Source organism: Triturus cristatus, chromosome 2_2, assembly GCF_964204655.1.
Source record: "Triturus cristatus chromosome 2_2, aTriCri1.1, whole genome shotgun sequence".
Classification (NCBI taxonomy): domain Eukaryota; kingdom Metazoa; phylum Chordata; class Amphibia; order Caudata; family Salamandridae; genus Triturus; species Triturus cristatus.
The window spans coordinates 748205960-748221818 of NC_140582.1; positions in this window are offsets into that span (position 1 = coordinate 748205960).

A 15859-nucleotide genomic window follows, 5' to 3' on the forward strand; every position below is an offset into this window, starting at 1 on the left:
AGAACAGTCCAGACCGAACTGCCAAGCCAGGTACACACTGGACTGGAAACAAGCATCCTGGGACCGGTTTCTGTGTATTACACTTCATCAGCCAAGCTAGCTTGAATCCGGTGCCACAGTGTGCAAGGACGCTGGAGTCAAGCTATCCTGGCTCCAGAGGGGTGAAACCCCGAAACTGGTCCTAGCCTGCTTGTTTCCAGTCCAGAGAGGACCTGGCCTGGCAGTTCGGGCTGCCCTGTTCCCATTAGGCACAGGGTCAAGACTGATTTGCATATGGCTGTGTTCAAACTGGAATGGCATGGTGAGCAAAAAAACGATGGATTTAGACCCAGGGTGAATGTATGACATTGTTCTGCATTCAGTCAATCAATTGTTGTTTTTGCATTTGTTACCCTGAGGTCGACGGGTATGCCCAGATGTGGGTCCAGTGCTCTCCATGCCACTGGAGTCAAGCTATCCTGGCTGAAGCGGGGTGAAACCCCGAAACCAGTCTTAGGATGCTTGTTTCCAGTCCAGGGAGAACCTGGCCTGGCAGTTCAGGCTGGACTGTTGACATTGGGCACAGGGTCAAGACTGATTTGCACATGGCTGGGTTCAAACTGGAATGGCATGGTGAGCAAAAAAACGATGGATTTAGGCCCAGATCTCTGTACAGGGGGGAATGTATTTAGTCCATCAATTGTTGTTTTTGCATCAACGGAGATGAGAGCACCTTGCGCCGGGAAGAGAGTCTTGCAGTGGTGGCTCCGAAGGCAATGCATGGGTTCTGATCAATGCGACAGCGGTGATGCGATGGCTATGATCCCTGCAGGAGAGGCGATGCATTCGTTCTGCTCCACAAAGAAACGGCGATGCATCAGTGCAACAGCATTCGGGAGGCACAACTTGGCAGAGTAGACTCACAGATGACTTCAGATCAGAAGGTCAGTCTGCTAGCCCTTGGAGTCACTCTGGGTTCAAGTGATTCAGGCCAGTCATTCTCACCCAGGCAGAAGGGCAGAAGGCCAGAAGGCCAACAGGTCAGCACAGCAAAGCAGGAGTCTAACAAAGCAGCAGTCCAGCAGAGGGGCAGTCCCTTCAGCAGCATGGCAGTCCTTCTTCCAGGCAGAGTCTTCACAGGTCCAGAACTGTACTGTGGTGGTGTTGTCTGAGGTCCAGCACTGATACCCAGTTGTGCCTTTCAAGTGGGGAAGACTTCAAAGACATGCCTTTGAAGTGCACAGAGGTCCTCCCTTCCTGCCCTGGCTCCAGACTCATTACAGGGGGTATGCACCCTTTGTGTGGACACAGGGCACAGCCTAATCAGGTGTAAGTGAGGCTGGGTCCAGCTCCTCCCTCTCATCTGCCCAGGATTTGCCCATCAGGTCACACCTAAGCTCCCATTGTGTGTGGCTGTCTAGGGAGAATACACAAAGCGCAGCTGTCACCCACCCCAGACAAGTGATCAGAGACAGGCAGTAGGCACCAAATGGTTAAAGTAAGAAAATGCCAACCTTCTAAAAGTGGCATTTTCAGCATAGCAATTTAAAATCCAACCTCATCAAAAATTGTAATTTGAAATTGAGATTCCAGAGACACCAAGCTTAAAAAGTCTGTCTCTTCCAGGTTGTGACTCACACTCATGAAACTGTGCGGCTGTCACAATTTTCGCATAATTATAGATTTACCAAATATGCCACACAATTCACCCTTTGCCGTATAATCTGCAGATTTTAACAAAAAAAATAGTTTCTAGCGCAAACGGTTTGAAATTTACTAAAAATGTAGCGACCCGTGTTGCCGCAAAGTGGAAGGCCCTTTGCAAAGATGGATTCATCACCTTTCTTTTGCTTTTTGCTATATTTGGTTATTAAAATGGCACTAATGTGATGCAATCAATGCCCAGACAGTCTTGCCACATAATTTACTCAACCCTGCTGCATAATCCGTCTCCCTCCTGCTGCATAATTCCAGTGGCCCTGGTCATAAGGTAATCCAAATGTTATCATATGGGCGAGATAGGTCTTACAGTAGGGAACAATTATTTAGGGAGTTTTTCACTACTAGGACATGTAAAATGTAAACGTTCATGTCCTGCCTTTTAAATACATTGCACCCTGCCCTCTAGGTTGTCCAGGGCTGACCTTAAGCATGAACTATATGTATAAAAAGGGAAGGTTTGGGCCTGGCAAAAGGTTTATTGTGCCAGGTTGAAATGCCAGTGTACACTGCACAGGCATGCTCTGCAATGGCAGGCCTGAGCCATGGCTAGAGGGCTACTTAAGTGGGTGGCACAATAAGTTCTGCAAGCCCACTAGTAGCATTTATTTTACAGGCTCTGGGCACATGTAGTACACTTTACTAGGGACGTATATGTAAATCAAATATGTCAATTGGGGATTAGCCAATATTACCTTGTTTAAGGGAGCGAGCACATGCACTTTAGCACTGGTTAGCAGTGGTAAAATGTACAGTGTCTTAAAGCCAGCAAAAACGAGGTCTGAAAAGGGGAGGAGGTAGGCAAAAAGTTGGAGGGAAGACGACCCTAAGGCTGTCAGATCTAACATTTGAAATATGCAAAGAACATCCCCAAACATGGCAGGAAATGATATGCTTTAACCTCCCTTCAGACAAAATGAAAAGAAGCCCTTGGGCTGGCGCAAGCATTGCTCCTTTCGATGGAAGAATGGATGCTACTTATGGCTGTATGTAATGACATGGCTGAGATATTTGCCACCCTTGCTACAATTAGATCACACATGAGAGACATCTGGGGACCCTGCATTATTTTCTGATGACATCAAGTTGTAGAGTGAGGCTGAGGATAAGAGAATCACTCTTAAACAGGGAAGCGGATGTCTAAGAGATAGTTGTTTTAGCACGTCCTGTCACCTGGGAACAATGGAGGCATCGGTGGGGTGTATTTCTGCACACCATGATTCCTGTCGATACTCAGGGGCATATTTACAAGAGTTTATCGCCATAGGAACGTCACTTTTTATGATGTTCCTGTGGCGATAAACCCTTCGCATTATTTACAAAGCAGAGTTAATTAACGCCGCCTTGTGAATAACTCCCCCTTTCACGCAGCACTTAGTGTGAAAGCAGCGGGCAATGGATGTTGTGGTGGGTGTTCTGCCATAACAGCCATTGCTTTTTGACACTGCCATGTATTTACAAGGCTGGCGTAAATATGGGGCAGCGCCAAAATTAAGATTTAAAAAAACCTGGTCTTAACATGGCAAAACGAGGAGAAATTTCTCCTCGTTTTTGCTGTTTCTATGAGTGCTTCATTGTGCAGCACACAAAGATACAGCAAATTGCCACAAATTAGTGTTTATGTGCAGTAAGGCGTCCTTTCCTGCACAAAAACAATCATTAAAAAAATGACGATTTGCGACTTCTATGTGTGCTGCACAATCAGCGCACATAGGAGTTACAAATCACAATTATGGACATCTTCCTGCCCATAAACAACCATTCCCTCAATGCCGACAACCTTGCACTATGGTGCAAGGGTGCCTGCACTGGCGCTAGCCAGCTGAATTTAGCACCAGCGCTAGGGAACACGCAGGGGTGCGCTGTATTATTGTAAATACAGCACATCCCTGCGTTTTTTTAACTGACAGGGCGTGGGGTTAGCAATTTTGGAGCTAACCCCCGCTCCGCCACTTCATTGTACATATGCCCCTCTGTTTATTATTGTCTGTGGTTGGCCTTTCCCCCACCATTCATATCCACTCTGACATATATTTTGTCGATTCACTGTATTATTTATTGAGCACATTATCATTGCTTATCTTCGGATAGGCATTGTGTTCTTAATAGAAAATATAAATAAATAAAGTGTTGATAATGCCCCTTGGTGTAAAGATGATTGCTGGCAAGAAAGCAAGGCGTTATCTGAGGTTCTCCTTGGTTGGTAGCAGCTAACTCAGATATGGGCATTGCTGAGCTGTAGAGGGCTATAGATACGAGTGGTGAACGGAAGGATGTTTGCATGCGTGTACTCTGGTGGCATCAAAGCAGGCGTTCCGGAAGCATATCTAGAGGAAATCCTGACAAGCGACTGATGGGGATCTGCATTTGCAGTTGTCCATGCCGAATTGAAAGTGTTGTGAAAACACCTTCTAGAAATAGGTAGAAAGGAGAAGTGCCCATTGGCAATTACATCCTTTGAGCACTTTCGAAACCGTGGCTCCACACATTGATTCAAGTTGTTGTCCATTGTGTCGACCTTACCTTTTCTAGTCCCCTTCAATCGGACTAGTGGTGTTTGTATAGAAATCACCTTAACACTGAAGCGCCCTAGAGGGGCTGCATGTTAACAAAAGGATTTATGATATCAAAACTGATTTTAAACAATGCTTTGATGTTTCATTCAAAGTAAAACATCATGATGTCTGAAACCTTAGCCCTCAATATATATATATATTTTGTAAAGGTTTGATGTGGCTTGAGCAGCGTCAGTCAATGGCGCATCACGCTCTGTCTGACTGAAGCTGATTGCCACAGCTTGACCGGCCTTTACACATGGCAGCGGTAAATTCAAGGCATAGGACCCTGATTGGGGGCAGGGTGTGGAGTATTGGCTGGGCTTTCAGTTTTCATAAATGCAACACTGGAGCACATTAGGAGTAACTGTTTGAATCTGTCAGTTGTCTCAAATTCCCTCTATTAACCCTTGCTGCTATAGAATTCTTTACTGTTAATGCACAGGTGTGAAGGGATCTATCTTGCTAAGACTGGAACTGGTGACATATTGGGTACAGTAAGTGCTTTGCACTATTGACCCATCTCACTGTCACTGGATCCTGTGACCAATAGATAACACACAAATCACCCCAATGTATGTACCAGGCCATGGGGTTTTCACCTGAGTAATAATCTGTGATCTGCAGGATACACAGAGATCTCTGCAACTGGTATGTTAACACATTGAATTTTCTCACTAGAATTGGAACTAGTGACTTTGAGGTTACATATAGAGCTCAGTAAGAGGTACGTTATTCCCATATACTCTCATGCTCACATTAACGTATAACATCCAGAGCATACATGTTTTTCTGCTAGCTTTCATAACAATGACATTATTTTCCTTTTTTAGGTTTGACCTGCAGAGCGCTTGCGCTGTGCTTGGGAAATATCTTGTTAATATAAATCTTAAAAGGGGCTTACATCCCATACTTGCTTTTCATTGGTTCCTGTGTTTGCCACTTGCTTTTCCTCCATTTCTATTGGATGTAGCATACTATTTCCTGTTGCTCCTTGTGTGTTTCTCTTATCAGTCTCCCATGGTCCAAGTACTGTTTTCACCAGCTTTTGAAGTGGAACTTTTTTTTTTGCCTGCACAGCGCACTGCCTTCACGAACAGAAGGATTCTGAACATTAAACATTAAACTTAGGCGTACACATCTCTCTTGCTGATTCAGAAGAGTGGCTTGCACTCCCCCGTGACGTGACAGTACCGCCCGCTTCACAGCCTATGAAAAGTGAGTGTTTACAATACAATGTTGAGCGCCGTCTGCATATCCGCCCTCCTGCCACTCTCAGTTGTGTTATTTCTGATTGCTATCATGCCCTTCTGCAAAATGGTAATTAATGCTTACAATATTTCTGTGCTTTGGCACATGTATGCATCAGGCACTGGCGAATCTGTAGTTTTTCAGGTGGGGATATTGCAGTTATATTTTAGCACTGTGTCGGCGGGTCATTCATCTAGCAAACTTCTCTGCACACATACTTGATTTTTTTAGTATCAAAAGTCGACCTTGCTGAAATACATCATGTTTCGATAATGTATCCTCAAATACCTAATAAAAAGCCTTGCCATTACAACATATGACTATTAAAATTATACCTTAATTATTTATCATATATGTTTATTAACACCGAATGTTGTGCGGCTATGCGGAAGTGGCATGCTTATTATGCAGAAGGGTTGCATGAGCCACGCACATAACACTAATGTCTTAAACATGACCTGTAACAGTGCAATACTCAGCATCCCGACCCTTTATTGATTTCAGGGTAAATCAGCTGGATATGCATGCGAATGAGGCTCCCCTATACTCTATCTACAAGCCTCACATTCTTCACCCTGTCAACGGGCACCTTACTCACTACTGAACAGGTCTTTCATTGCATTTACATAGCACTTATACCTCAGACGAGTCGCTGACACTCTCGACCATGAGCAGAACGCTATTCCGTACCCAATGTGCCTAATAAGCCTCATTTTCACTAATCACCACGCTCTAAGCATTATGCATGTGCACCAAGCTTTGCACACTTTTGGAGCCCCACCTTCCAAGTGGCTGTCTGTCTGAAGCTTCACACACCCTGACACCCCCACTCCCCGGCACTGTTATGGGTACCTCACCCACCATACTGTCTATGCACCTCAGGATGCTTTGTGCCCCGCCGTACACTGGCTGTCTTTGGGTATCACTTGAAGTGCCCTGCTCCTAGCACTATTAACATGCCAACTCTTTCTGTGCTCCAAGACCCTCACAATGTCTGCTCCTGAGCCCTACCTCCCCACCTGATCATTTTGCCCAACCTACTCGCATTGTTTATGGGCCACACAGTACTCCATGTTTGTTAACCAATTGTTTTGCCACATGCGTACCCCAATTTCGGCTTTCTTTTTACCAACCAATCACTGGGATATGGGCTATTTTCTCATTTAGCATTAAGGACCACAGAAGCCCTCGGTAACCTTCCCTCACATGAATATTTTCTGAAAGGAATGGTGCAGAGAATGCTGTTGTTACTCGGGTTGTTGGAAGGCGGACCTCTGGGGAGTCGGCGGGACCACCCAGTGGACCTCCTTACTGCAAGGAAGTAGCCGAGCGCCGCTGAGATGCCTCCTAGGAGAGGTCCTTCCCCTATAATCGTACTAGCCCAGTAACACCACCACACAGGACTCGACACTGGTATCAGTTCTCATTAATTTTTATCGGTAATTATCGTAGGTTTCTTTGGCAATATGTACAGGTGGATCGAGGGATCCGAAAAGAGTCTCAATGTCTTTGTGGGGAAGGGGTAGCGGGACAGTCTCAGTATCAGCCTGGTACGGGGGTACCCTGCACCCAGGTATTACGCCTCAAGCTGGGAGGGACTCCGGGAGTTGGAGCGTCGGGGGCCGGACACAAGGGCGGCTCGAAGAGGTCGAGCCGCAATGGAGTCAGCAGGGCTCGGAGGGTCAGTTCAGCTAGCTCGAGCCGCGACGAAGTCAGCAGGGCTCCGATGGTAGTTCAGCGAGGCTGGGCCGCGACGGCGTCAGCAGGGCCCCGAGGTTTCCGTGAGGATCTTATTCTCAGCAAGGTGGAGCCGCGACGCAGTCAGCAGGGCTCGAGGTACAGTTCCAGGCAAGAGTCTTTTCTCCGTAGGGTCAGCCGCGATCCGATCAGCAGGGCTCTCGACTCCAGGATACAACTACTGTCCTGGTGCGGGTTCGCCCCAGATATAGGTCTGGAGCCCTTTGATGTCCGGACCCTTGCGTCCGGGGGGCGGAGAGGCCGGGCTGGGAGAGGCCAGACGCCCAGCGGGAGAGGCGCCAGTGCCCAGGGAGGCCGGAGAGCGATCACACCCAGGCGTTGGGAGGCGGTTGGGGGTCCCATCGAAACTCCCCTCCTCCGGGATCGGGGGATTGGCCACGTGGTGCCCCCGGGCCGGATCTGCTGGGGCCGCGGACGGGAGGAGCCGGGTCACGTTGGCTGGTGCGGGTAGATGTGTACAATCCAGGGGGGACCCCGAAGGGTGAAGAGGTCCCCGGTCGGCCTGAAAAGGGGGCCAGGACCACGCCACGAGGCTGGGTCCAACAGGCGTCCCCCCCAGCCAAAGGCAGGGAGAGTCACCCATCTCCTTGGGGGTTCTCCTCGCCAAGGCGGAAGAAACGGGACAGGCCGTCGGCATTGGCGTGGTCGTTGCCGGGCTGGTGTTCCACTGTGAAGTCCATCCCTTGCAGAGAGATGGACCATCGTAACAACTTCGGGTTCTCTCCTCTCATTTGCATTAACCACCGCAAGGGCCGGTGGTCGGTTTGGACCCGGAAGTGGGTGCCGAAGAGGTAGGGCCGGAGCTTTTTGAGGGCCCATACCACGGCGAAGGCCTCTCGCTCGATGGTGCTCCATCTCTGCTCTCCGGGCAGCAGTCGCCGGCTGATGAAGGTCGCTGGTCTGTCAAGGCCTTCCGAATTTACTTGGGACAGGACCGCCCCAACTCTGTACTCCGAGGCATCGGTCTGTACTCTGAATTCCTTGCTGTAGTCGGGGGCTTGCAGCACAGGAGCGGTGCAAATTGTTGTCTTGAGGGTCTCGAAGGCCGCCTGGCAGCGGGGCGTCCAGTTCACCTTTTTGGGTTGCTTCTTGGACGTAAGCTCCGTGAGGGGTCCCACAAGGCTCCCATAGTTTTGGATGAACCGCCGGTAATAGCCCGTGAGGCCCAGGAAGGCCCGGACAGCGGTTTGGGTGGCTGGGGGCTCCCAGGCCTGGATGGCGTCAACTTTTGGCTGGAGGGGAGCCACCTGGCCGCTCCCCACTTGATGACCCAGATAGGTCACGGATGCCTGGCCTATCTGGCATTTGCTGGCCTTTATCGTGAGTCCCGCCCTCTGGAGGGCGGCCAGAACCTCCCCGAGGTGCCCCAGGTGCTCGGCCCAGTGGCTGCTGAATACGGCAATATCGTCCAGGTAGGCGGCGCTGAACGCTTCCAGCCCGGCCAGGACCTTGTTCACTAGTCTTTGGAAGGTCGCCGGGGCATTCTTCATGCCGAAGGGCATCACCTGGAAGTGGTAGTGCCCATCGGGAGTGGAGAAGGCGGATCGCTCACGGGCGCCGGGGGTGAGCCTGATCTGCCAGTATCCGGCAGTGAGGTCGAAGGTGCTTAGGTAGCGGGCTGCTCCTAGGCGGTCGATTAGTTCGTCTGCCCGAGGAATGGGATGGGCATCGGTCTTGGTGACGGCATTCAACCCTCGGTAGTCCACGCAAAATCTGAGTTCCGGGGTGGTGCCTGGGGCGGCGGCCTTTGGCACTAGGACCCCTGGGCTGGCCCAGGGACTGTCGGAAGGTTCGATGACCCCGAGGGCTAGCATCTTGGCGACCTCGGCTTGGATGCAGGCACACACCCGGTCGGGCACCCTGTAGGCTCGGTGTCGCACGGGGGGGCTGTCCCCGGTGTCGACGTCGTGGACGCACCAGGGAGAGACCCCGGGAGTGAGGGAGAAGAGGGCAGCGAAGGGTTGCAGCAGCTGTTGACAGTCGTGGCTCTGTTCCGAGGTCAGGGTGGCAGAGAGTTTGACGCCCTCTATGGAGCCGTCTTGGTCGGAGGTCCTCAGGAGGTCGGGTAGGGGCTCGGAGTCGCCTTCGCCCCCATCGTCGGTAGCTAGCAGCAGGCTTAGTTCCGTTCGGGCAAAGTGGGGTTTGAGCCGGTTTGCGTGTAGAACCCGGAGGGGGTTCCTGGGGGACTCCAGGTCGACTAGGTAGGTGACGGGGCTCCTCTTCTCCACCACCTTGAAGGGCCCGGTCCATTTGTCCTGGAGGGCACAGGGGTCCACGGGCGACATGACCCAGACTTGCTGGCCTGGCTCGAACTCAATGGAGGAGGCGTTCTGGTCATACCAGCGTTTCATGTCCTCTTGGCTGGCCTCGAGGTTGGCCTCGGCCAGTGCCCGGAACCTCCGGGTCTGGTTCCGCAGGGTCAGGAGGTACCGGTAGACGTCGGGAGGGGCATTTTGGATGTTCGTCTCCCAGCCTTCCTTGACCAGGCTGAGGGGACCTCGGACAGGGTGTCCGTACAAGAGTTCAAAGGGGCTGAACCCCAGAGACTTCTGCGGGACCTCCCGATAGGCAAATAGGAGGCAGGGCAGCACGACGTCCCATTTCCGCCTCAGGGGCTCTTCCAAGCCCTTGATCATCCCTTTCAGGGTTCTGTTAAAACGTTCGACTAGTCCGTTCCCCTGGGGGTGGTACGGGGTGGTGAACTTGTAGGTGACCCCGCATTGTTGCCATAGGGAGCGCATGTATTGCGATATAAAGTTCGTACCTCGGTCGCTCACCACTTCCCGGGGGAACACCACTCTCGAGAAGATTCCCATCAAGGCCCGGCCCACCACGGGGGCTGTCACAGTTTGGAGAGGGATGGCCTCGGGGTATCGCGTGGTGTGGTCGACTAGAACGAGGATGAAGCGGTGACCCAGGGCGGTTCGGGGGTCCAGGTGCGCCACTATGTCGATCCCTACTCGCTCAAACGGGGTGTTGACTACTGGGAAGGGCTGGAGAGGGGCTTTGACCCGTCCCCCAGTCTTCCCGCTGGCTTGGCAGGTCTGGCAGGTCCGGCAGTGATTGTCCACGTCCTTACGCATTCGGGGCCAGTAGAAGTGGGTCACCAGGCGGCTGTAAGTTTTGTCTTGCCCCAGGTGCCCGGCGAGGGGCACATCATGTGCCAGATTGAGGAGGAAACCTCGGAATCGGAGGGGGACCACCAGCACTCGACCGGCCCCTAGTTCTGCGATCTTCTGCTAGCTGTAGAGAAGGTCATTGTCCCAATAGACCCAGTGAGTTCCCGTTTGGTCACCGGCGGCCTGGGCGGCCGCCTGCTGTCGGGTCCCCTCGAGGGAGGGGCAGGTTTTCTGTTCTTGCTGGAACTGTTCCCTTGTGGGGCCCCCGTCGTGGCGCCATTGTGCAAGTTCAGGGAGTTCGCCGAGGGAGGCAAACTCGTTCTGGGGAAGTTCGGACGGCCCGGCATCCGCGTCGGGTTCCTCCTCGACAGAGGGCGGTGGTGGGTCGGGCCCCTCGGGCTCGTCGGGGGCGCAGGCCCATTCGGGCAGTCCCAGCATCCCTAGATGCTCCCGGTGCTCAACCTGGGCCCAGGGGGAACTTTCCAGGTCGTTCCCCAGGAGGCAGTCCACCGGGGCGTCGTCGCGGACGGTCACTTTCAGCAGGCCTGACACTCCTCCCCACTCGAATGGAATCCGGGCCATCCGGCACATGCTCTGGGTGTTGTCGGCCGTCCAGACGGGGCACAGTACATGAGGCAGGATCTGTTCGGGGGTCACCAGGTGGCAGCGGACAGCGGTCACGCTGGCTCCAGTGTCACGGAGGGCTTCGGCCCGGCGTCCATTAATGGTGACCCACTGCTGGTATTTCTGGGTGTTGCTCGGGATGGGGGTTTGGGTCACCATTTCTCGGCTGCCCAGGCATACGAGGGACATGGCGGCCGGCTCCCACTCGGTGGACCCGGCGTCGGTGTTCTCTTCCTCCTCCTCCCCTTCCCCCAGGACGGCGGCTGCCAGCTGTCGGGGCGGGGGCCCGGTGGTCCCGCTTCGTCGGTTCATGGGGCAGGTTGGGTCACTGGCATAGTGCCCTGGTTGTTGGCAGCTGTAGCAGGTTACCGTTGGCCGAGGTCCTGGTCGGGCTGGGGTTGTCCCCCTTCGTGCTAGGGTCGGGGACATGCGGTTCGAGGGCAGACCCCGAGGAGGACTCTGGGGCAGTTTGCTGTCGAGGAGGTGCTGTCTCAGCTCGACAAAGCAATTGTTGGAGAGGTGCTCCCAGACAATGAGATCGAACAGCTGCTCGTAGGAGGTGACTTTGCTGCCCTTGACCCACCCTTCTAGGGCTCTGCTAAAAAAGTCGACGTATTCCACCCAAGTGGTACCGGGGAGTTTCTTGCAGTCTTGGAAGCGCTGGCGGTACATTTCTGCGGTGAGGCCATAGCGGGTGAGCAGGGCCTCCTTCATGTGATCGTACGAGGTCATCACGTCGTCCGGAAGCTGTAGCAGGGTGTCTCGACCCTCGCTGAGGAATCCTCCCCATAGGCCGGCACCCCAATCCTTCCGGGGTACCCGATGGGAGGTCATGGCCACTTCGTAGGCTTTAAACCATGGTTGGATGTCGTCGTTCTTGTAGTATTCTTTGACGACATCCTTGGGGATATGTACCTTCGCCTCTGCGGCGGGGGAGTGTCCTTGTTTCCGGGGGTGCCGGTCTCCCCCTTTTTGGACTTAAGTTCAAGCTCCTTGAGGCTCCGCTCGTGCTCGAGGGTTAGCCTTTTCTCCTTCAGTTCTCTGTGCCGTTTTTTTCCTCAATCTCTTCTTGCAACCGTAGTTGCTCTAGGGCCAACTTCTTTTCCGCCAGCAGGAGTTCTCCGTCCAGCCGGAGTCGTGCGAGTTCTAACTCATGGGTCCGGACCCTCTCCCGCTCCCGTATCTCTTCTGGGGATAGGCCGGTTTCCATGCTGTTTCTTCCCACATTTGCCGGGGCCGTGGTTGGCTGTAAGGCTATGTTTAGTTCTGACGTTCCTTCGCTTTGAGGCGACGCTACTTCGGACTCTACCCAGGCTCTTAGGGCTTTCTGCATGTCCTCTTTTGAGCCTAATCCGGTGGTCGAAATGCCTTTGTCTTTACAGAACTGTTTGAGTTCTTTGTGGGTATATTCCTCCAACCGTTCTTGTTGGAACCCCGCGGTCGTGGTGGTCTCCTGGCTGCTCATGGTTATTCTGCGTCTGGTTAGGTAGCGGGTGAGTTACTTGCTGTACGATTTGCGTCCGGCTCGGATCCCGTCGCTGGCCACCAAATGTTGGAAGGCGGACCTCTGAGGAGTCGGCGGGACCACCCAGTGGGCCTCCTTACTGCAAGGAAGTAGCCGAGCGCCGCTGAGAAGCCTCCTAGGAGAGGTCCTTCCCCTATAATCGTACTAGCCCAGTAACACCACCACACAGGACTCGACACTGGTATCAGTTCTCATATATTTTTATCGGTAATTATCGTAGGTTTCTTTGGCAATATGTACAGGTGGATCGAGGGATCCGAAAAGAGTCTCAATGTCTTTGTGGGGAAGGCGTAGCGGGACAGTCTCAGTATCAGCCTGGTACGGGGGTACCCTGCGCCCAGGTATTACGCCTCAAGCTGGGAGGGACTCCGGGAGTTGGAGCGTCGGGGGCCGGACACAAGGGCGGCTCGAAGAGGTCGAGCCGCGATGGAGCAGGGCTCGGAGGGTCAGTTCAGCTAGCTCGAGCCGCGACGAAGTCAGCAGGGCTCCGATGGTAGTTCAGCGAGGCTGGGCCGCGACGGCGTCAGCAGGGCCCCGAGGTTTCCGTGAGGATCTTATTCTCAGTAAGGTGGAGCCGCGACGCAGTCAGCAGGGCTCGAGGTACAGTTCCAAGCAAGAGTCTTTTCTCCGTAGGGTCAGCCGCGATCCGATCAGCAGGGCTCTCGACTCCAGGATACAACTACTGTCCTGGTGCGGGTTCGCCCCAGATATAGGTCTGGAGCCCTTTGATGTCCAGACCCTTGCGTCCGGGGGGCGGAGAGGCCGGGCTGGGAGAGGCCAGACGCCCAGCGGGAGAGGCACCAGTGCCCAGGGAGGCCGGAGAGCGATCGCACCCAGGCGTTGGGAGACGGTTGGGGGTCCCATCGAAACTCCCCTCCTCCGGGATCGGGGGATTGGCCACGTGGTGCCCCCGGGGTGCCTCGATGTTGGGGTTTCGCTGGGGCCGCGGCCGGGAGGAGCCGGGTCACGTTGGCTGGTGCGGGTAGATGTATACAATCCAGGGGGGACCCCGAATGGTGAAGAGGTCCCCAGTCGGCCTGAAAAGGGGGCCAGGACCACGCCACGAGGCCGGGTCCAACACGGGTTGACCTGCATTCTAGGTCCAACCTTAGTCCCAAAATCCATTTTATTAATTACAAAAAAGTCTTGAAATGTAATTATCAGGGCTATTGTGGGTCCGGTAACTTTGGGGGGCAGTAGAGAGACCAGGAATTGAATCTCTGATTTACAGTCAATGAAGAAAGACTGAGTACTGGATAGAAGTGCCACAGTACACAAAACTTGAAGTTTTGTATTTCAGAAATGGTGAGTCATTGTCAGAATTTTCAGTTTGCAAAATGATTTATCTTTTGTTACACAACTAAAGACAATGACAGCCTCAGTGGCAGCTGACATGTGGTGGGGGAGGGGGGCACAAAAGAAGAAATAAATAAAATACGCTTACCTTACTGCTTGAAGTGACGTTCTCCTTCAGTCTTCTCTGAAAGCAGACTCCAATGCGGGAAGCAGCCACCTCCCCGAACCAATCCTGGCCCTGCTCTCACCAGCATGAGCAGCACCAGGATTGGAGGGAGCGGCCTCACTCAGCGTTATCAAGAGCACCGGAGGCCTGCACTTTATCTAACCTAGCTGTCTCAGAAGTTTAAAATGTGCATGTCTGGTTGTCCATCGCAAGACAACCGGCCAAACATACATGCGCTTTTTAAAGCTCCACTCGGCAGCACTGGCCCAGCCCCTTCCTGTCACTCAATTCTTTTGCTGAAAAAGAAAATGGTAATAAATAAACGTTATTACCATTTTCTTGTTCAGCTCTGGACTGGGGCTTTTCTTTGTGGGGCGACGCTTCTCCACTCAAATGGAGGAGTTGTCCCTGGACACCCTGCTGCTTTGGCATGCACAGGAGACTGAAGAAAAATCTGCAGAGATGTCCTCTCTCCACTCAGAGGCCAAGCATTCAAGCCCTCGTTATGTCTTGTTTCGATTATGGCAACAGACTATATTTTGGTATCATTGAGTCATCCAGAAAGAGGCTTCAACTGATCTTAAATGCTGTAAAGAGACTGCTTGGACATCTTCCTAAAGCTCATTCGACATCTAGTCAGCTGCGGCATAGCCATCGCTAGCTCCCCAAAGAGAAATGGATCTAGTTTAAGACACTCTGTGTCACGCATCAAATTCTGAATGTTACTGGACCTTTGTGCCTGAAATTCCTTCTGAAGACCTACCACTCCACTAGACGTCTCAGATCTATGGCACTTAGCGTAGCCATCGTATCACAGTTCAATTTGGCAAGACAAGTTGACTGGCCTCAAGCTCTGGAACAGCCTTCCATCCAATTTTTCCTTCAATCACCTACGAACTTGCCAAAAACAGCTCAAGACATGGTTGTTCTAATTTTCCATCTTGTAGCAGTTTTCCAAGCATGCTGGGAAGCCCCTTTTGGTGTAGCCATGCACCATTCAATTCCCAGTAACATTAAAATTTAAAAAAATAGGATGCAACCACTGAACCCACAGGCTTGAAAAGTACTAGATGTCATGTATAATTTGAGATGATGTTAAAAATCTTGGTGTGTCAATGAAAGCCCAATTGATTTCACAGTCAGCAATAATTTATTGTTTCTTCTTTCACACAGAAACCATATCCACCTGCCATCTGCTAGTGCCTTGAGACCCTCACAGGTGAATAGTTGCGCTATACAAATCCCTGATTGATTGATTGCCTATTCTGCACCCCTGCCCCTCACCATTTACCCTCAGGGGTCAGTAGTTAATTTCAGATTGGATTATGCTAACACCTTAGGCAATCCAGTAGGTAAGCTATTTCCATGCCACTATGCATGTCTCTCGCCCACAAGGAAGAGGAGATGAAAGGTGAATGTAGCCCTCACTACTATTTACGTGGTCCAGCTTCAGCAAACTAGAGAGAGAGAGGAAAACAAGAGTATAGAAGGAAAAATATATGACCACTCCAGCAAGGGACAGCTAAAGAAGAACCTATGGACGCCATGGGCAGAGCAAAGGGTAAATTTCCTAGGCAGCTGCTCCGGAGGGATGGCAGAGGAAGAAGGATTGAAAACAAGTGGGCTATATAACAAGAGAAATACAGGGATCAAAATGCCAGAGACATGCACAAGGTGAAATCATAAGTACTGGGAACATGGGAATTGTGAAGCCTGAATGCCAAATGGAGGGAACAGACTGGACACCTGCTATCTACAACAAAGGAAATTAAAGAGTTTATTGGAAGGGCACAGTGGAAAATGGGGGTGGTACTGCTTCAGGCTCCAAGACAAAGGAAATATGGGTAAAAAAGCCAAGTTGCCATTT